We start from the raw sequence: 21006 nt of genomic DNA on the forward strand, positions 1-21006 counted from the left end.
GAGCAAGTTTCCCTCCATCTACCGGAGACCTGTCTCTGGGGAGACTCTGCTACCAATCACATGGAGGCCAGCAGCCTTTCTTTCCTTGGCCTTAACGGCCAGGCATTCTTGGCAAGACAAATAAAAAAGAGAATGGATTTCCAGATTTTAGAGAAGATAGAAAAGGAGGAAGGACGATTTTCAAAACAAATGTGCTCAGAAAACCAACGGATGTCTTCAGGGAATTCACTGCAGCCACTTGACGTACAAGACACCACAGACCCCAAAACTGGCTGGGACATCACAGGCAAACCAGAGCAGCTGAGCATTCGTCAACAGCTACTGTATGTCAAGACTTTGGGAGAAAACTTGCAGCAGAAATATACCCAGCTCTTTTGGGGTCTTCCCTCTCTGCACAGTGAGTCCCTGGTGGCCACTCTCCTGGTTTCTAGTAGTAGTGCCCCACTAGGGTCGCATTTTGTCTTATTCAATGGAATCTGTAATGCTTCTGCAGTCAAGATGTGGGATCAAGAATCTCCACCACTTCCCCATTCTCACCCTCCTCCCTTCCCCGATGTACATCCGCAACCCTTCTCTCAGACCAACTCCCAATCCCAGCCCCCACCTTTCACTCAGGTCCAGCCCCATGCCCACCTTCAACCCCCACTCTCAATCCTACCATCTTCTTCTCCATCCAAGATTAGGGACCATGGAGTGTCTTTCCATAGATCCCAGATTGAGTCAGACTCTCATATCTCAACTGAAAATCAACACCTGAAATGGCACATGTTGCAGAAGCAACAAGAAAGTCTGTGGGGTTTAGTCCCTGCATTCCAAAAATCTCAAGAAGCCACTTGTCCTCAAGCTCTCACCCCTCCTTTGGTCAGCCAGTCCTCCCATGCCTATGTACCAGTCTCTGTCCTTCCTGGCCATTTTCATATCACCCGTGAACCCCAGGATAAAATGGAGCTCCACATTCCAAGGAGGCTATTCTCACACTGCTGCCTCCATGCCAGTAGGAATCTAGAGTCTCTGTGTAAATGCACAGAAACATCTCAACAAAAAGGCAGACATGCTCACTCACAGCTCCGTCAGCTTCAGGGCCAGAGTAGCAAGGATCGAGCAGAGACTGAATTGAGTTTCCCAGGAAGCTTCCATGAGACGATCTCAACAAAGTTTCAACTAAGGCAGGACATGAAGAGGAATCTTGGATATATCCTAGAGAAGAGCCCAGAAGATAGTCCTCCAAGGGTCTCAGAATGCTACTTACGAAAGAGTCTGAGGGCTGCCTCAGAGACAAAAAGTAGCTGTGTGTGTCACTCAAGGAATTACTCAGGGAATGAACTCTTAAATGTCTCAAGGAAGGACACAGACCAGGATGGAATGAAAACCATTCTTAGATTACATCTAAGCCAGAAGTTTTGGCAGATCACTGCGGGGAGGATCCCCCTCGGGGTGTGTCATTCATGGCTGGCTGAGGACAACCCATCCCCTCCTTCTGGGAGTTCCCAGAACAATATGGAAAACAGAAATTTGAGAAACATAACAGTAGGTGGGGTCCACCCCCAGATGACCACTCCAGAGCTTTCTTTTCTGGATCCCAACACCCGACAGGTGCTAGAAGCCCACATTATAAGGTTTCGCGTGAGTCAGAGGTGGGGCCTACCCCTCAAAGTTATTGAATCCATAAAATCCTATAAGTTGAGAAAAGCCAAAACATGGCCTCTTCCCCAATTTGACTTTCTCTCCTCAGCCACCTATATTTCTGGGGTGGATTCCAAAAGCTGAGGTTTCCAAGCCCCTTGAGGGAAGCTCTAAAAGTTTTCAGGGAAATAAGGTGAAAACAACGAATTCAGTCCCCATCCTGGATCTTCCACTCCCTGCTACCTCATCTGTGGGCAACGAAGGACGGGGGCCCTAAAACCATCCCACTCTGATATCGACCAGGAGCTTGCCAAGGACATCCAGGCAATCGAGCATGGCAGACAGACTTCAGAGATCCTCACACACAGCTTTATAGACAAAGTGAGTCACAGTAAGACTGCACTAGACAATAACAGATGCAGCCGAGAGGTGTCCACAAGGCAAGCTGGGGCTGGACATGTGCCAAGGGATGAGAATGTGAGTTCCAGTGATAGAGAGGACATGATTCAGGGCCAAAAGATAGTGGAGAAGAATTGAAAACATTTTTCCACGTCCACCATGAACTTCAGGGAGATATTCAAGGCTGAGGAGCTGTGTGTGCTTACATCACAATCTCGTGACATCTTGACAACCAACAAGTTGGGAAGCTCCCAAATGGTAAATATCAATGTGAGCAAAGTAGAAACTACCCTGACCAATGAACATCCCTCACCAAAAATACCAGTTCCCCAAGATTCCAAACCATCAGACATTAAAAAACAGCTCCTTACCGAGTTGAAGTTTCAATTGAAGAGCAAGGAACATAGCCAGCCTAAAGGCTCTCCTGCTGACATATCCCTTACTTCAGATAGCTTGCCTTCGACTCCTCACTGACTCAGTCCCAGAGCGTCTCCAGTGGGGACATGGGAGCTTCCCAGGTGCTGCAAGTCCACTTGGAGGACAATGGAGATTAGCGGGAACCCTGGGCCTCTAAGCATGTTTCATGGAAATGCCAGGATAGGAATTTCCCACCAGCTGCAAAGACAGTGAGACCTCTGGACTCCAGAGCAGGAGAATGTGGAAGCGAGGATTCAGGAGTTGGGACGTCTAAAGCCAGAAAGAAGAGCCACTCTATTGAGGACAGAGAATTAGAGGGCACTTCCCCATATCTGTCACAGAATGAACAGTTTCCTCCTGAAAGTTACTTCAGAAAAATAATGAGGCAGTTTTTTCAGTGGATTAATTCCAAGAAAAAAATCACAGGGCAGGAAAGTCCCCAGCAAAAAGCCAAGTTCACGTCAACCTTTGCACCGCTCTGAGACCCAGCTCAAAGTGCAGCTCTCGTGAGCTGTGGGCCTCCTGAAGCTCATGAGCTCATGGCAGCCATCGGGAAGATCCTAGAGGAGAAACTGGCATGGAGATGCGAACCTGAGGCTGCAGAGTTAAGTCAGCAGAAGGGGGAACTGCAGGCCCAGGTAGAGCCTGATGAGGGACGTCCCTCCAATTCCGGGCTCTCTCTGACCCACAGACAGGGGAATGGGCAAGGACCACATCCTGTAGCCAAGATGCTGTCCCTCCTGACAAGAGTTTTCATACAAGGGTTAGACAGAAAAGAGACAGGATCAGACAGCCCTGGAAAGTTGTGGCCTTCAAGGACCAGCATTTATGCCAGAATCAACACCCTTCCCCACCCTACAGGGAGTCTGTGCCCCATCCAAGACCCACTTGCATGCATGATGTATGCCACGTCCCTCCGGCCACCCTCACCTCTAATGAAAGCACTGTGTTCAGAGATCTGACTCTTCTATTCAAACAGGAAATGCTTCTCCAACACTTCCAGGGAGGAAAAATGTCCCCAAAGAAACCATTCAGTCCTTGTTGAGAAAGCATTGCAGTTTTCACGAGAACACATTCTCTGATGAGAACCATGGTTAGCACAACCAAGGATACTGATCGTCCTCAATAAATGTTTCTGCTAAGAGAGAGTAGTGTTCTTTGTGTGGTGCTTTGGGGGAGTGGGTTTGGGTTTCCCAGCGCTTATGCTCAGGGAAAGGAAGGAGGGAAGTCAGCTCTGACTGATTTCCTCTTTTGGTTTCTGCAAGATGACCAGTCCCTAGTAGGGGGCCTGACAGTGGCTTTCTCAGTTTTATCTTGGGTCCTGTATTTGACCTTATTCAGATATCCTGTACTTAAAACACTTTACTTTTTCATAAAAAGTACAAAAAGTTTACTCTAAAAACTTCCGGGCCTTTTCAAAATGAGAAAAACCCTTCAAGTCCAGAACTTGGCTCAACTTGTCTTTCCATCTGCTCCCTCACTATCCTGAACTATACACAGCTGCAGGGTGGGATGCGTTCCTCTGGAAGGATACAGCCAGAATTTCCCCTTGTTGCCTCAGAAAGTTTTGGAATTGGAAGTGTGGGGGTGTTTAGGCCCTGAGGTGAGTGGCAGGGGGAAATGTTGCTCTTGGATCTCTTGGTGAGGAATGAATTTCACCTGCTCCTAAGAGCCTTTCTCTCCCTCAGGAAGTCTGGGTGGTGGGCCGCGTCCCCACGCCTCAGCTGACCCTAACGAAAATGGGGAGCAGTTCACCCTTCCCCTTCCTCTACCCTTCCTGGAGCGGAAGGGAGGAGAGAACTTGCAGCTCTGAAAAGGACCAGAGATATGAATATTTTCCTGAAAACGGTTACTTACCTTCATTTAGAAAAAGTTGCTGATTCCTGAGTATCTCACAGGTGAGCAGTCAGTGCAGGTGTGCGTATGGATGGGTTTTGCGATTGTGGACACTGGAGTGGCCAGGGCAGGGTCCAGGAACTGGGTGGGTCCCGCCGAAGAATCTGTTATATGTGGGGTGTTAATCTGTCTGGAAGGCACATTCTGAGCTCAACAATGAGGTCTCCCTGCATGTGAGGACACCTCAAGGAATGGGAAGAGCCGCTCCCGAGGGAAACTGCCTCAGGATGCCCAGCTTGGTAGAATTATTGCAAGACCAAGAGATCACCTGGCTATCATTTGTAGGAATGGTCATCGGGAAGCCACCCAGAATTTGGGGCAAAAGGAGACAACAAGTAGGGAAAAAGGAATGGTGGAGTGAGTGGAAAAGGTAGAAAAAAATGAGGAGGGGAAGAATGACCTTATCATCACTCCTCATGATCCCTGAGGGTCACTTCGAGCTCAAAATGTCCCTTCCAGACAGATTAACACCCCACATCCTGGCCATCCACTCCACCCAGCACTACCTTACCTAGGCCTCACCTCCTGGAGACTAATCAGGGCTGGGGGAGCACAATGATACCACTGCAGCTAAGAGAACTTGGGATAGTCTTCAAGATTGAAGACAGTATCTCCAGGAATGTTGTCAAGGAGGTTGTCCTCTCATTTGGTGCCTGCCTTCCCAGCCATGCTACATCTTACACCAAGGTTACAGTAATTTAGGGGTGTGTTAGTTACTATATAACAAATACCCCAAAAGTTAGTGGCTTAAAAAACCAAGTATTTATTAATTCATGGTTTCTGTTGGTGAGGAGATTGGACCATCCAAAGAAGCAGGGAAAGGTGGCATGGAGGTAAAGGCCGTGTGGGGTCATCATGAATGGTAAAGTGAAAGGAGCCCTTAGAACCACCTGCCTCACCACTGCCAGTATTCAGACTTAGAGGGGAGGAAAAATTAGGAGCAAGACGGCTCATCCTCACTGCGCCACTGTATCTCCACTCTGCTCTAGCTCCCCGACTATAGGCCTAAAGAAGCAACCTTCAGTTCCCATAGAGATAGCCAGGCTGATAGAGGAAGCAAACCCTACAGCTTGCAAGGTTTAACTTCTGCTCTTATTGATATATTTAATATAGCACATCCATCATTTCAAATTTGCTTCTCACAGCTTGAACATCAGAGAGAATGAATCACACAATCGATGGCAAAGCCAGTATTAGGGAATTCAGCATGTTGCTCCCATTCTGGGATGTTTTGCATGAACCCATTGCCAAAGAGCTTCTAACCAAGGGAGAGGTGGTGGCTCAAAAGGGCTGACTTACTGGCTGGGGTCACAAAACAAGTCATACCTGGTGCCCAGATATTTGCTTCTATTCAGAGAAACACTGGATGAGTCAACGAGACAGAATTTGCACACTCAGCACATCTAGGCAGTGAACTGTCCAAATGAGGTGACAGTACCACCCAGGAGTGATCCCACACTCTTGTTCTGCTTCTAGTACTGTTTTCCTTTTTCCCAGATTCCAGTTCCTATGGGAAAGCAGGACTCTTAGCAAAAGAAGGAAAATGTATTAGCTGAACAGTGACTGGAGAGATGAGGATGAATTTCTCTAGAAACAGATTTCATGGGCTTGCTGCTTATACCCAGAGATCAGTGCTGTGCAGCTTGGGGGGTGTGGGGGGTGTGGGGGGTCTCATTTACATGATATTCTGTGGCACCTGAAGAATTTTCAGTGACATAGAATGTGATGGGAATGGGTTACCTGAATTTTTATACCCTCAAGCCCACACTCCAAACCTAATGTCAGGGCAAATAAAATGCATGAATTGACTGATACCTTGATGTGGCTTGGGTATGGGAACCCCAGATCCCAGCTTCAGGCACTGTGAATTTCTCTGGTACCAGGAGCTGCCTAAGGGAATCATCTTTCTTGAGGCAGCCTTCACATGGATTAACACTCAGAACTGTGCCCTAATCTGCAGCTACAATGAAGGGGCCCAGGCTATGAGAAGGGGCTCTTCTCTCTCTCTCTTTTTTTTTTTTAAAGATTGGCACCTGAGCCAACAACTGTTGCCAATCTTCTTCTTCTTTTTTTCTCTTTTTTCTCCCCAAATCCCCTCAGTACATAGTTGTATATTTCAGTTGTGGGTCCCTCTAGTTGTGGCATGTGGGACGCCGCCTCAACGTGGCCTGATGAGCGGTGCCATGTCCACACCCAGGATCCGAACCAGTGAAACCCTGGGCCGCCAATGCAGAGTGTGCGAACTTAACCTCTTGGCCACGGGGCCGGCCCCGGGGCTCCTCTTGAGGCCTTTCCTCTGGAACTTCCATTGGCCCTGGATCAGAGCCTAAATTAGGCTATTTTCCTGGGGTCACAAGGACACGTTTGGTCTTCCTTAGGGAGGCCAAGTGGAAGCTCAGAGATTTGTGGAGGCTGCCTCCCTATCTCTCTCAGGAGACTCGGCATCTGTTCCTTCCTTCTATGGGGGCCAGGAGGTAGAGAAGGAACTGAGTATTATGCAAGTTTAGCAATGCTTCACTGTGGGAGAGGGTTGGGCTGACAAGAGTAGGTAATTTTCCTTTGCAGGGATTCCTGCCCAGCTTGAGGCAACCTTCATTTGAAACAGGATAATTCTGTTTCTACCCTCCACCTGAGGGGACTCCAGAAGGAATAAAAGTTACCTTTCCTCATTTGTCTTACAGGAAGTTCTGGGCTTCTGGGTTCAGGAGTTATTAATGGCTTTCATGTTTCCTGAACCCAAGCAGAAGTTGTGAGATACCTGTTGTACAGTCCTGCCCAGACCCTCATGTGGGAGGAGACTTTAGCTGGCTGCTCCAACGAGAGAGGAGATGGGGGTTGACACAAGTGCTGGGGTGAGAGAAGGAGAGTTGCCTAAAGGTAGCAGTGGCTCCAAGACCCTGAGAATCAGGATGTAGAGACGAGTCCCTTAGGTGGACGGGTTCTGTGTGGCAGTCCTCTAGGAGACAGCACAATGTTTTAAGGGATGAAGCGATGATGCTGAGATGACTAATCATCAAGCCCCATCATCTTGAGAGCTGTCACAAGACATGGCATTGCTCACACTTAGCACAGAGGCTGTGCAGCCACTGGCCTTTCAATGGGCCTGAAGGGCTTGGGCAATGAAAATCCCAGGGGCAACCAAGATGGACTCAAGATCACAGGCTCTTACCTACATATTTGATGGTGAATACTTAACTAAATAGGCAAAAAGCTCCCATTAATGACTACTATTGTATATCTTCCTACCCTTTAAAATGGGGTCTTTGAGCCAGATTTAATTTAATTTAGAAAAATTAAGTACTGCTTATTGTACTTGAATGTTGTGAAATAAATTTATGCTTTTTATGTATATTATCCCATTTAAACTTTACAATGCTTTGAAGTAGGTTTCTTTACCCTCTTTTATAGAAGGGCACGACCTGAAGGACAGAGAAGGTAATATATATTCACAGTGCTAGCACAGAAGAGGGAGCCAGGGATGCAGAGCCCCCTTACGCTGTGAGGGATTCTTTGGATGTAAATGATGGCAAGTACAATTCAATTGACTTTAAAAACAGGATCTGTTGACTCAGGCACCTGAAAAAGCTCTGGGAGTAAGGCTGCCCTCAGGCAGGAGGATTCATATTGGGGCTCAGCTGATGTCATCAAGTTTCAGTTTCTATCCATTTCTCTGCTCTAGATTCAGGACTGGCTACCTTGTAAGTCTGTCTGGCAAGTTCGTAGGTACATCTTCCAAACTAAAAGCGAAGCTAAAAATGGGTTGTTTCTCCCACTAGTCCCTTCAAAAGTCCCACTGTGCCTTATTGTCTCCAGTTGGGTCACATGCCCATCCCTGACCAATCACTGTTGCCAAAAGCATGGACCAATCTTTTTGGTCAAGCCTGACTTCAATGCCCTCCTTTAAAGTAAGAGCGTTAGTGATAAACAACTCCACTTGACATGGACTGAAACTGACAACGGGGTTAGATCCCCAGAGGGCAAAAGAAGGACTATTTTTAGAAGGTGAGTGAATGCTGAGTGTCAAAATAAAAACAAAAACAAAACGGATGTCTACTTCAGCCCTCTCTCTCACCACCCCATTTCTGCCTTCTTGTCCAGAGTCATGCCATGGACTGAAGGTTAGAGTTAGAGGAAATGCCAATTCTGTGGAGGACAGGAAAGGAACTCAAAGTGGAAGGAATCAATCAGAGGCCCCAACATCCATGCGGATAGACCATCCAATGATCTGATCTCTCACTGTCTGCTCCTTCTCATCTTAGAGTCCTTTACCTTCATTCCAGTTCAGTTATGGCCATATCCTAGAACTTAACACCAGCAACACTTGTGTGTTCTGAAAAAATACAGTCTGACATTCCACCCTTTATCCTCTCAGCTTATGCCCTCAGCATGCTAATTCCTTAAACTATTCAGGAACTACAAGCCACTCTATACTTTCCCCTACTCACCTGACAACCTTTGTCTTCATTTCCTCTCTCTCCAAGGAAAACTTCGTGGGGCATCACTTAATCCTAAACCTAAATATACTGCTCTGCTCTAAACAGCCTACCCCCTTCTTTCATTCGTCCTGTCTAGCAAAATCCAACTCTGCCTGTTTTAAAACTGCCTTCAAATAAGGGCCTGCTTCCTCTTGGATAAAATCACACAAGTGTGTTTGTGCCCCATAAACTTCTGTTCTACATCTGTTGCTCAGCTCCACCACTGCCTCAGAATCCAGTCATTCCTCCTGTGTTACCATGTGCCAGACGCTCTTCCAAGCACTTGGGACACCCAGTGGAGGCAACAAACAGAGGCCCTGTCTCGGGGGAGCTTCTGCGATTGTTTTCTCAGTCAACTCACTTGCCTAAGTTCTCAAAACAATTCCACTTTCCTACACCTTGTCCACACTCCTCGCTCATTGATCATATGTGCTGGACCACCAGAGGGAAACAGAGAAGTCATCAGATGGGAACTTTTCTTCATAAAAACTTCAAAACAAAACAAAACCAAAACCAAAATGAGGTCCTCCATCTCTTCTTTCCTCCTTCCCTCCCACCATACTGAAAGGTTTCCCTCAATGCTTTCCTTAATCTTCCCAACCTGGGATCTGCCCGCCCTTTCCAAGTCACAACACTTTCACATGTGTGGACTATCTGCCTTAATTATCTACTTTTCCAGAGGACCAAGACTACATTTACCTCATCACAGCTGGAAACACCAAGCAGAGCTCAGAATCCTCTGGAGGAATACATTGGCAATGGGAGGGATCTATGGGGAGGTCCTGCCCAGCATGCTCTGGGGTGGGGCCACGTCCGAGGGCAGGGCCTGAGAAACTCTGAGAGCCTGTTTGGCTTCTTGAGGGCGACGGCACCAGCAACATGGCCAGACATCTCACCTCAGGCTTCTGGAAGATATGAGTTGAGATTTAATTCAAAGACAGGTTCTGAGGAAGGTTTCTGGATGCCTGAGTGACCTTCCCCACTGCCCAGCCTGAAGGATACTTTCCTCCATCTGCCATTTCCATTGCGGTGGGCAGGCCCTCACAGCCCCTGAGCCCCCAAAGTCTCACTCCAGGCCCAGCCTTAGAAGGTGCTCAGAGGCCTGGGGGCAGGGCTGTGCCTGCCCAGCACCACCCCCTTTGACGATGGCACTCTTAGGAACTCCACCAAGGTGAGAATAGTAATAAATAGAGTAACAATATTGACAACTGTTAAGGCTTCACCTTACACTGGCTGCCTGGCCTTGCACAAGTAGCCTGAGTCTCAGATCTCATCTATTATGTGCAGATACTGACGTGTACTGATAGGGTTGGTCCTCGGAACTGGAATGACTGAGTAAAGAGTTTTGAATAGTGTTTACCTAACACTAGAAGTTTAATATGTGCTACCCATTATTATCACTCATTTAAAATGCTAGGCCTCCTGTTTATTATTTTAGAAGTATCAATTTACCACTCATGCATTCTTCCTTCAGAATGAATTTATTTAGTACCTAACATGTGCCAGACACTATGCCAGGCTCTGGAATACAGTGGTAAACAAAAAGGTAGAGTCTCTGCCTTCATGGATCTTACAGTCTAGAGGGGAGATCAGATGGAAATTAATCATACAAGATTGTGTAAATGTCCCATGTTACATTCTATGAAGGGTTCATGAGCTGGTTGTCGGTGCCAAGGGAGTTTAAAACATGGGGATTTGGCCTAACCAAGGAGAAGAGGGTCTTCCTCACCCATCCCTCAGGAGCTGATAAGGCTTAAGAGGTAAAAGGTGAGTAGGAGACAACTTGGCAAAGCAGGGAGGGAGAAGTGTTCCAGGCAGAGGAATCTGGGTGATGAGAGCAGAGAGAGTGAGGAGGGAGGAATGTGATGCAACAAGAAGAGGGAAAAGCGTGGGAGGCACAGATTAAGCAGAGTTCTCTGGGCCAAATCAACTAGTTAAGTCTTTGGAGCAATGGGGAACCAGGGGAAATTTTTAAGTTAGGATTTATTTATATGTGTAGGGTATTCAGATTTTAGTTGTCTTATTTGAGTTTCCAAAAGATTACTGTGAATTAATACTGTGAATTAATGAATTACAGTGATTTAATGTGAAGAATACTTTGGATGGGGTAAAGAGGATGTGAGAGACCAGTGAGAAGGCCACTGCAGTAATCTACGAGAGAAATGATGTCAGCATGGACCACAATGGTGGTGGCCAAAGTGGAGTAACGTGGACGGATGTGAGTGGCATGACTTCATTAATTCTAATAAGACGGAACATTTTTCCTTTTGTTTCACTCCAGTGCCCAAGAGGTACATGTTGGTGCAAGATGTGGGGTCTTTTATAGAGTTGGACAAGTCAGCAGACATGAAACATTTGAAAAGGCTGCTTGAACTGCTGACTAGCCAAAATCAAAGAGGAAGTTGACCTTCAACCCTTTGTTTTATTCCAGCTGCAGAAGTCATTTTCAGTTACTCTCTGACTCAAGTAAACACCACTCCCTGTCACCTTATCCCTTTGAGGGTTGGTTCACTTCTACATTTTCACTGGGACATGATTCTCACTGACAGTAGAAAGTTCGGCACCCAGACCTGCAGATGTGAAGACACTTGCTCCTCTCTCGAACTATTAGTACTTCTGGGAAACACGTCCCAGTGCCAAACTGTCCTGGTCCTGAAATGACCCCGTTATTTGGGGAGGTAGTTAAGGAAATTACATGTTTTAAACCCCGAGCGGCACTCTCTTTGGACATCGAAAGGTGTAAATGATAAAATACTTACTAGACTTAAAGACCAGGGAGTAAACGGGGGGCTGGATGCTGCCCAGACTGTGTGTGTCAGCAAAACATATCTGAGCTCAGCGAAGTAACCCAGGACCAAGTGTTTTCCTCAGTGGAATAATTAGACAACAGAGGTGGGCAATTTAGGAAAGATAACTTCTTCTGTCCCTGCTTTAGAATTTCTATTACAAACAAAACCTAATCCTTAGCAAGATTTAAGAGCATGGGACAAAGACTGCTAGATGTTGAACTGCTGGGAGTGGAGCCCACGTTTTATTTATCTTTGTATCCAAGCACATCCGCAGTGCTTGCCACGAGGCAGATACTCAGTGAATGTTGGGTGGATCGAGGATTCCTCTGTGTTTACATGGGGTATTTATATGGTATGGGAATTCAGTCATTTTTTGCCCCACTAGGTACAGATGGATGCTTTCTGTTCTCCATGTTTACTTTGAACACCATTTAGCTACAGGGATGTTCTAAAATGAAATAATAAGGAAACCAGCTTTAATACGATTTTATATATACAGACAGATACACTTTCTGACCATGCAGATATGAATGCTCTCCCTGGAAGATGCTTTTGTAACCTAAATTACACTAGAATGAGGTTAGAGATGGGGAAGAAAGGGAAAGTAATGTAAAACTCACAGCTTAATTTCTAGACAGGATTGCTGCTTTAAAAATGAATTTCAGGGGCTGGCCCCGTGGCCGAGTGGTTAAGTTCGCGCGCTCCGCTGCAGGCGGCCCAGTGTTTCGTCGGTTCGAATCCTGGGTGCGGACATGGCACTGCTCGTCAGACCACGCTGAGGCAGCGTCCCACATGCCACAACTAGAGGAACCTACAACGAAGAATACACAACTATGTACCAGGGGGCTTTGGGGAGAAAAAGGAAAAAATAAAATCTTTGAAAAAAAATGAATTTCAGGTGCTTCTTGGCATACTTGGCCCAAGCACTGGAGATTTAACAGTGATTTGTGATTTGGTGTGACACAGAACATGGCCCAATGGTCCTCTATCCTTTGAAGCAGTTAGTCTGTTCTCTTGATTGCTGTTCTGGACTTTCTCACCATCACTCCCCATCAGGGCCCCATTCCTTCTGCTCTGTCCTAGTGGAACAGTCCCTTGACCTTCATTCTCCCACTACTCTAGTCTCGACTTCTCCTTGTTGCTAGATTACTCTATTATTGCTTCTCAAATTGTGGTTCCCAGACCAGCAGCACTAGCATTGCCTGGGAACTTATTAGAAATGCAGATTCTCGGGCCTCACTCTGGACCTACTCAAGAAGAAACTTTGATGTGGGGCCCAGCAATTTTAACAAGCAAGGTAATCTCCAAGGTGAGAACCACTGCTGTACGTAAAGCTCAGTTCTGAGCATATCACCCCTTTGCCCAATACCCTTTATTGCTTTCCTGCCGACAACCACATGAGTGTGTGTGTGTGTGCATGTCTGTGCGTGCCCTTCTATCCAAGGCCTTCTGCAATCAAGCACCAGCTCAGGTGTCCCCACGCAGGGAGGTGTGTTCCACAGTCATCCTAATGGGTTACCTGCTCTTCCCTCTGCTCTCCTGCCGCCTCTCTCTGTTAATGTTGGGTCCTCTGCTATAAATACCCACCTCCTCCCTCTCCTTGGAGAAACCTTACTCATTCTTTAAGGCTCACTTAAAAATTAATATTTATCTAAGGAATCCATACCTGTCCCTTTAAAACCAAATAGTACTGAAGGCTTTATAAAGAACCACGGCAGGCCCTCCCCCACCTCACAACCCCAATCCTTCCTATGCCCCCAGCTCCATTCACCATGGAAACCACTTGAGCCGTTTCTATCATAGTTGTTCTGGTGTTTACCTCTATTTATATAACTAATATGCAAATACTTGTATTTAAAAGTAATTTTAAAATATTAGACACTAACTTCTTGCCATGGTAGATAAAATTTGAGTAGGTAAAATTGCAGGTGGGTGAAATTTGGTAGACACCCCATTCCCCTCTTCACTCTTCTCAATCTGTCCTCACTTAAATCTTTATTCATGCAAAGTTCATCTTGGCATGGAAGGTGACCCCTTTCCTGGAATGTGTTCAGAGACTGCTCCTCCCCTGCTCCCACAGAGCTGTGTATCTCTCTTAGTGCACTGTTCCCCTTGCCCTTCCACATTTGTATGTATGTGTCTCCCATTCCCACCAGCTTGTAAGAGCCAGGAACGTCTAATCCATCTTTTACTTTCTCTGAATCCTCCCGGGGCAAAGCACAGGGCCTAGGATATAGTACACACTGAGCAAACGTGGCCAATTTAACCGTAAAGTAAAATATCTGCCTGACCTTTGAAGCTTGCTGGTGTGACAGCAGTACTTGGAATGAGTCTTCCCATTCCAATGTGGTTTTCCAACATTATTGTGGGGAATAGTAAACTGGAGTCAGGAGACTTGAGCCACACCACCTTCTTGGTGACTTCTTTTAAGACCTTGGGGAAGGCGCTTAATGGTTTTGCTTCTGTTTTTTCATCTATAAAGTGGCAACAATAATATCTATGGACAGAGTTGTAGGGAGGACCAAATACAACAGCACAGGTTATCAGGTATAAGGCATTACATTGATTCCTTATGTTTAAAACAAAAAGGCAAACCATTTTCTGGTAGCACATAGGGCTATAATGAACATTAAAACCAACCTTTAAATAGAAAAGTTTATTTTTAGATGATCCAGGGGGTCTTTCTTCCAAGATCAGCCTAAGATTTTTTCGGAGGAAACTGTATTCTCATTGTCCTGAAATTTGAAACAAGAAAATTCAATCATTTAAGACCATTTGCCTATTCTGACTTGTTGATGAGAAATCACCACTACTGCCACCCTTTTAGCCTCTGAAGGGATTGTAAGCTTTGTCTTGAATTGATGGCTCAAAAATAAAATCTACCAAAGGCACATTTTCTAAGCCTTGTCTGGCTCTACCCATTAGAAAAGTGTGAGCTACTGTTCTATCAAAACTAATTATATTTTAAATCTACAACCAAGTCTCAATTACCAAGGTTAATGGGACTACATGCATACATAATTCTCTCTTACATTTTATACAGTGCTTTTAACTTCTTCAAAGCACTTTTCACTGTACTGCATATATAAAACAGATGCATTTTTTTAAATCCACAAATAAGGTAAAAAATAAATCTTAAGATCAATAATTTCAACTTTGTACCTGTCAAAAGCTATTAGAACTTGCAAAATTGTCTAATAGGACTTTCATTGCCCTACTCTCCTCTCGACCCCTCTCAACTAAGGCCAGAAAAGACCAAAAGATCTGAAGGAATCTCCAGAGGAGAGGAAGCCAGAGAAGGAAGGAAGCCAAGGACCTGGGCCATCCACAGCCTGGATCATTAGCTCCAGCGTAATTGAGAATAACTGACTGTATGTGTGATTATGGCCAGAAAATCCAGAAAGAGATGAAAAGGCAAAGAAAATGATGTGTGAGTAACAGTATTTACAGGGTCTGTCTTTGTCATTCTCTCAACAAGCATTATTGAGTGCCTACTGTAATGACAGGTGCTTTCAACAAAGAGGATGGACACAGCAATGAACAACCCAGGCAAGACTGCTATTTTCATAGTGATGACCTTCCTGAATGGTACAGACAGACAACAAACACAAAGACACACAACTTCACATAAACGAGATAACTTCAGGTGGCACTAAGCTCTGTGGAGTCCATAAACACAGGAATGTGATAGAGCCTTGGGGAGGGGATGCTGTTGTAGATAAGGTCGCCAGGGAAGGCCTCAGGGTATCTGAGCTGCAATCTGCGAGAAGAGCCCACCCTGTGCAGGTCTGCAAACCAGAGGATGGAATGAGTGAACTCGCCAAGTATGCTACAGGGAGAGGGGTCCAGGCCAGTTTCAAGGGGTTCCAGGAAAGTCACTGTTCTGTGGTTATTCACTTTGTGTCCTTTTGGGGATATTACTAAAACCTCTCCAGGACCCCGGATTTATTGCCTCTACAATGCGGGTTGCTAACACTGATCACCTGGACAGGGGAGCATTGAGAAATAATGGGTAAACAATTGTGAGGAGCCACATAAATGCTAAATAATGCTCACGGTAATAAGCTTTTATTAAAGTCAGCACCTTGATAGGCAGCTCACAATCGGATACCTTGGCAAATGTGTAAATTGACGTGGCTGCTCCCTGTGCACACCAGCACCATCCTTTAAAACAGAAAAAAATAAATGAGCCTATGGTCATGATATTCAAAGTAGTTAGTGATCAAACAACTGTCTGGAGAGAAAGCTGGTGTGTGAAGTGTAAAATGGGAGCAGGAAGATAACGGCACATCACAGCCCAGCTCACACAGAGGATAACTCATGAATTGACTGGATGCTTGCTGGTGCACACACCATCCGCTCCAGGGTGGTACTCTAACCCCGTCAGGACTAGGTGCTGCCACCAAAAGCCCCAGCAGACAGGAAGGGGAGTGAGAAGGAGCCAGAACAGAAGCATCTCTGGCAGCAGCCCTCTCTGGCCCTCTTGGCCTTGGAAAGCCACCCCTGGGGGAGGAATGAGCAGCCAGCACCAAGGGCCCTACCTTGGAAGGGCACCAAGGAAGTGGTGGGGGGTGTGAGGGAGGAGGGATGAGCATTGCATTTCTCCCTACGAGAATGAAATATGCCAACGCCAGGAGAGACTTCAGTTGTCGTTATAACTGAGCCTCCCCACACAGAGATATGAGTCCACCCCTTAGAAGCAAATCTTCCTCCCCCAAAACCTCCCCCCAAAATATAACATTAACATCACAAAAAATGAATTCTTTTTTGTGGGTCCTACCATCTCTTTGATATAAATACACAAGTGCCTAAACATTCTTTCCCATCTCCCATCCCACATCGGCAATCAGATTGTGACACACACACACACACACACAAGCACATGCTCACACAAATACCACACACACCCAATTCCTTTGTTAAGCCCTGGCTCAGCTATTATAAGGTACCTGTGGAGTGTAGGTCACATAGCAGAAAAGTTTAAATTACTGTTGCTTCTACTCTGAAAAACAGACAGGAAGAAAAGACAATAAAAAAGAAAACACTTATTTTAAGGCTGATACTAAACACTCTACTCCACGTTGACTGAGGTCACTTTCCCACTGCGGGATGGGGAGAATCGAGATGATCTCTGAGGTGCTATGAACCCACAGTGCAGACTTCACGTTTTGAGGCTTGACTAGAAACGACGGGGACGTGAAAAAGAACATGGCGAGATAATCCTAGTCTTCAGGAAATTATGGTTTAAACTGGGCTGGAGAAAGACCAAGATCCTCAAAAAAATCTAATTGATTTTAACCAAATGGAGTAATTTTAAAATGTTAAATACACTGGGATATCATATTAAAAGTATTCTGGGAGAGCATGCCGCATGGGACGTGGTAAGTGCTGAATTTCCTGCTGCTAAGGGAGGCATTCCTATCTGCCAGTGTCTCATGCTGCTCAGACCTGAATCATTCATTTAGGTAGACCATTTGTCCAAGTGTGTCATTTCCCAAAACAGCCAATGAAGGAATCCAGGGAGAACTGTCCTGAGGAGATGTGGTCATCCTCAAGGCCAAATCAGTCTAGGCTAAGATGGTTTTTAGCAAGACTGCCCAAAGGGCTTCTAGACTTTGTTTGGTAAGTGTTGTTAATGCCTTGGTAACAATGGACTGTTGATAAGGTGGGAGATAATGTCAGAAGGAAGGAAGGTACCCGCTCACATCTTTTGCTTTTAACTTAAGCTAACCCATAAAATCCATTATCAAACCCCAAGGAGTGCTCCCAATTATTGTCTTGGACCCTTCAGTTCGCTTTGCTTTGTTTTTTTTTTTTCAACTCTCTATTTCTGTTTTTATCTGGCACTGACTTGCTTGACTCCTCTTCTCCTCTCAGCTTCTGGCTCTGTGCTCCCCCTTTAGACTTGATGAGTAATTTTGGTTTTCCTGCTTTTCACCTTTGGCACCCCTTCAAAAATGGGTTAGGTTTATCTTCTGGCTCTTTCTACTTCTGACTGCTTGGAAGTTTGGATCATACTTAGCCAAGTTTTGATCCCAGGACCTTTCCCTGGCTTTGACCTGTCTCAGTGGCACCTGTGCTGGGCTTGACTCCTCCAGGTGAGGGCGTCGGCAAGAGGGAGGATCAAGCAAAGATCAAGCAAGGAAACAGGAAGAATACCTGGCTCAGCTTAAACTGTACAGGGCACTGAGGCCTTGCTGGCCGTCCAGTCTCTGCCTCCTTCTTCCTCTGCTGCTTTCATTCCCTCCCGTCTCTGACTTTCAATTTTTATTAAGTTTCCACCTTCTGACTGGTCAATCCTCTTCTAGCATCCATTTGTAAGATTGAAATGGGAGTGGGAGTGATATCCATTAGCCAAAATAAGTTCGATAGCTGGGAGAAACTGCTGAATCTCTGGTGTCTTTATAGCACTTATCAAATCCCAATTAACCATATTAGTTGGCGAACTGCTCTGGCTTCCCAGGGAGTCAGCTGGTAGGTGAGTCAATAAATATCTGTCAGATGGAAAGATGCACACACACTAGTTGTGTAGCATGGCATCAGGTACTTTAAATAATACCAAGTATAAGACTTCATCCTTGGCTGAAGAAGGACATCTTCTCACGGCCATTCACAAAAGGACTGTTTGGAAATATCACCAAGTGCTAGACCAGCTTCACTATTTCTTCTAGAAAACAAGAAGAAATCTCTTGTTTCAAGAGATGTTTGTGTCATCTCTTAATGCACAACTGGCTTCATGTGGGCAAAAGGGAACGTCAGCAAAGCCCTGGTTAAAGCATAACAGACATCCTTGGGCTAATGAACTGTCGTAGGTATTAGTTTCGGCGGATTTTCTACATAACTGCTTTGTAAACAGCGACACGCATAAACCATAAACAAGGAGAATGAAGTGAGCACCCACAGACCCACCACTCATGTCAAATCATACAATGTTGATATCACCCTAGAAGCCTCCACTCTCCTGTCTGATAATCTTTCACTTACTTTTCTTTATAATTTCATCACCTTTATAAACTCCCATAAAACATTTAGTTATATCCAGTTTGGGGATCAAAATAGATTAAAAAGCAACAATTGCAGGTGCATTCAACATTGGACATGAAAAAGAAAACTGGTTTTTTAATAAGATACTTGAAGTGTACACTTTCCGTAGGTGATCAAGACATTTACCCTTTCGTCCATTTTTATGTTTGCTGACTGCCAATCACTCTACTCCTTAATACTTCAAAGGTATTTTTCCCAAAGCTGCCTTTTGTCTTACACTAATGCTTTCCTGGACTCAAGTGAATTTTGAAGGAGACTGAGCTCATCATGATGAAATGGATGTTGACATTCCATAACCATCATTGTAATTATTCCTAATTTGTACTTTGCTTCAAAAACTCTCTTCCCTTGCCCCCTAAAGTCTGTACTTTCAGAATAGCATCTACAGCTTTAATTATACCTGACAATAAACTACTCTCACCACAAAATCTTGTTAATCACGGTGTATGTTACTATCTTCAAATATCCTGTTTTTTTTAAACTGCATTTATATCAGGTTCCCAAAGAGTTACAATATTAGCAATGAATGTTTTAACTGTTTCTGTAATTACTGTTTGTAATTACTACAAATCAAAGTTGTACAAACTTTGGATTGGAGGCTGGTTGAATTATCTACCAAACTGGGGTGAATGGTCCTTTAATCAACTGTATACTGAACAAATCTACAGAGTAAAAACTGAGATGGAATTTGAGTGACTTGGTGTCCATTGAGAATCAAATCTGATGCTGTAGTGTTAACAAGGGACTTCAGGTCCAGAATAATTCTGTTAATCACACTTCTTCCAAATTAGTTAATGTTGTGGGTCCTGATGAGACAGGATTTAGGAAGGCAGAGAGCAGCGGGGAATGCTCCTGGTGATAGGATCCTTAGAGCAAAGGACAGAAGACAAAAGGAGAAGGCTGTATTCGTGAGAAGTGAGCTGGACCATAACCGCTATAATTATAAGCTTATAATGTCACCACACTGCTTTCTGTAATGTAATATTTTTGTTGTCTGTTATTTTCCTTGATTCAGGTTTTGTATTTTTCATGATGTAATAGTGAAATCTAGTCTCATTTTTCTCTGTATTTGGATACATTGAGTAGAGTGCTCTGGCTGAGTAAAGAGTTTCACATATGGGAGACTTGAGAAACAAGAGTGGCAAGGAAAGTTAGGTCAGATTATGAAAATTCTTAAAATGTTTATATTGGACTTAATCCTTCAGAAGTCATTTAGTGTTCTTTTCTTTTTTTTGTAATTGAGAGCACCATGAGGAAAGGAGTGTTTTTGATGATCTATTTTATTTCTTTCTCTTTTCTTGGAGGAAGATTGGCCCTGAGCTAACATCCGTGCCCATCTTCCTCCATTTCATCCGTGGCTCGCCTGCCACAGCATGGCCTGATAAGCAGTGTATAGGTCTGTGCCAGAATGGGAACCTACAAACCCCAGGCCGCCAAAGAGGAGCACACAATCTTAACCACTACACCACCTGGCTGGCCCCATTTTTGATGATTTCTAAGGGGTAAAAACTAGGCAGGGAGATTAGGTAAGATGATATAGCAAAAATTCAGGCATTAAGAAATAAGGTTAGACTAGGCTGGCGATGGCGGCCATGGATTGGAAAGGAAGGAAGGATGGATGCATCATCATAAGGGAAAAACTTGCTTCTTTCCCTTTGTCTTTTCAGCCATTTGGGCTTAACGGTGTTCAGTGCTCCTGATTTATTTCCCTTCCCATTTATATTTTCCTTCTTCCCTTGATAATCTACTTTTGCTTTCCCATTTTTCCCTCTCTTCTCTCCTTTGCTTGCATTCTTATCACCTTCCCTGATAGGACAATGACTGAATTAGGCAGGTAGACATCAAATGGGAGATCTGAGTAGAAACTAACTGTAAGATTTACTAATTAGAGTATGTTGCTGCTTAAAACATTTTTTTTAACCTTTCATCTGCAGTTAAAAAGAAGAAAAGAAAGGTGAGGAGGCAAAAAAGGAGTAGAGAGGAAAAGGGAGAGACTCATTTATCCATTCATTCAAGAAGTGCTGTGTTTCCAGAGAAAGAGAGAGTGCCAAAGAGATAGAGAAAACACCACACAATAATTTGTGTTATTGTAGTTGTATCATCTATTTCCCCTTCTAACTCAGTTGGGTAAAGTAGAGATGCCAGATGGGAGGCTAAAGACTAAGGTGAAATGGGCAGCCTCCCTCCCTCCCTTATTGCCTGCTGCTTCTCATATCAAAAGATGGAGTCTACATCCCTCCCCCTAGGTCTCAGTGACTGGCTCAACCAATAGGATGCTGTGGAGGTGACTTTCTGGGACTTCTGAGGCTAGGCTGTAAGAAGCCTGGTCTTTTGGAATATTTCCTCTTGGGATGCTTTCTTTT

At 44.9% G+C, this 21006-nt stretch overlaps 1 long non-coding RNA gene across 7 annotated transcripts in view; it reads right to left on the bottom strand.

Annotated features, from left to right (window-relative positions):
• LOC102148720 (uncharacterized) overlaps nt 1-21006 on the bottom strand; it is a 63672-nt gene that overhangs the window by 28930 nt on the left and 13736 nt on the right. For 4 of the 7 annotated variants that reach the window (XR_011436999.1, XR_011436994.1, XR_011436998.1 and 1 more), the window contains 3 exons: nt 14240-14334; nt 12220-12410; nt 9510-9715 (listed from right to left, as the gene is read on the bottom strand). This is a non-coding gene — a long non-coding RNA (uncharacterized lncRNA). Of the gene's footprint in view, nt 1-9509; nt 9716-12049; nt 12411-14239; nt 14335-21006 lie in introns of those variants that run through there. The other 3 variants (XR_011436997.1, XR_011437001.1, XR_011437000.1) reach the window with 3 other exon arrangements.

Source organism: Equus caballus, chromosome 3 (assembly GCF_041296265.1).
Source record: "Equus caballus isolate H_3958 breed thoroughbred chromosome 3, TB-T2T, whole genome shotgun sequence".
Lineage (NCBI taxonomy): Eukaryota > Metazoa > Chordata > Mammalia > Perissodactyla > Equidae > Equus > Equus caballus.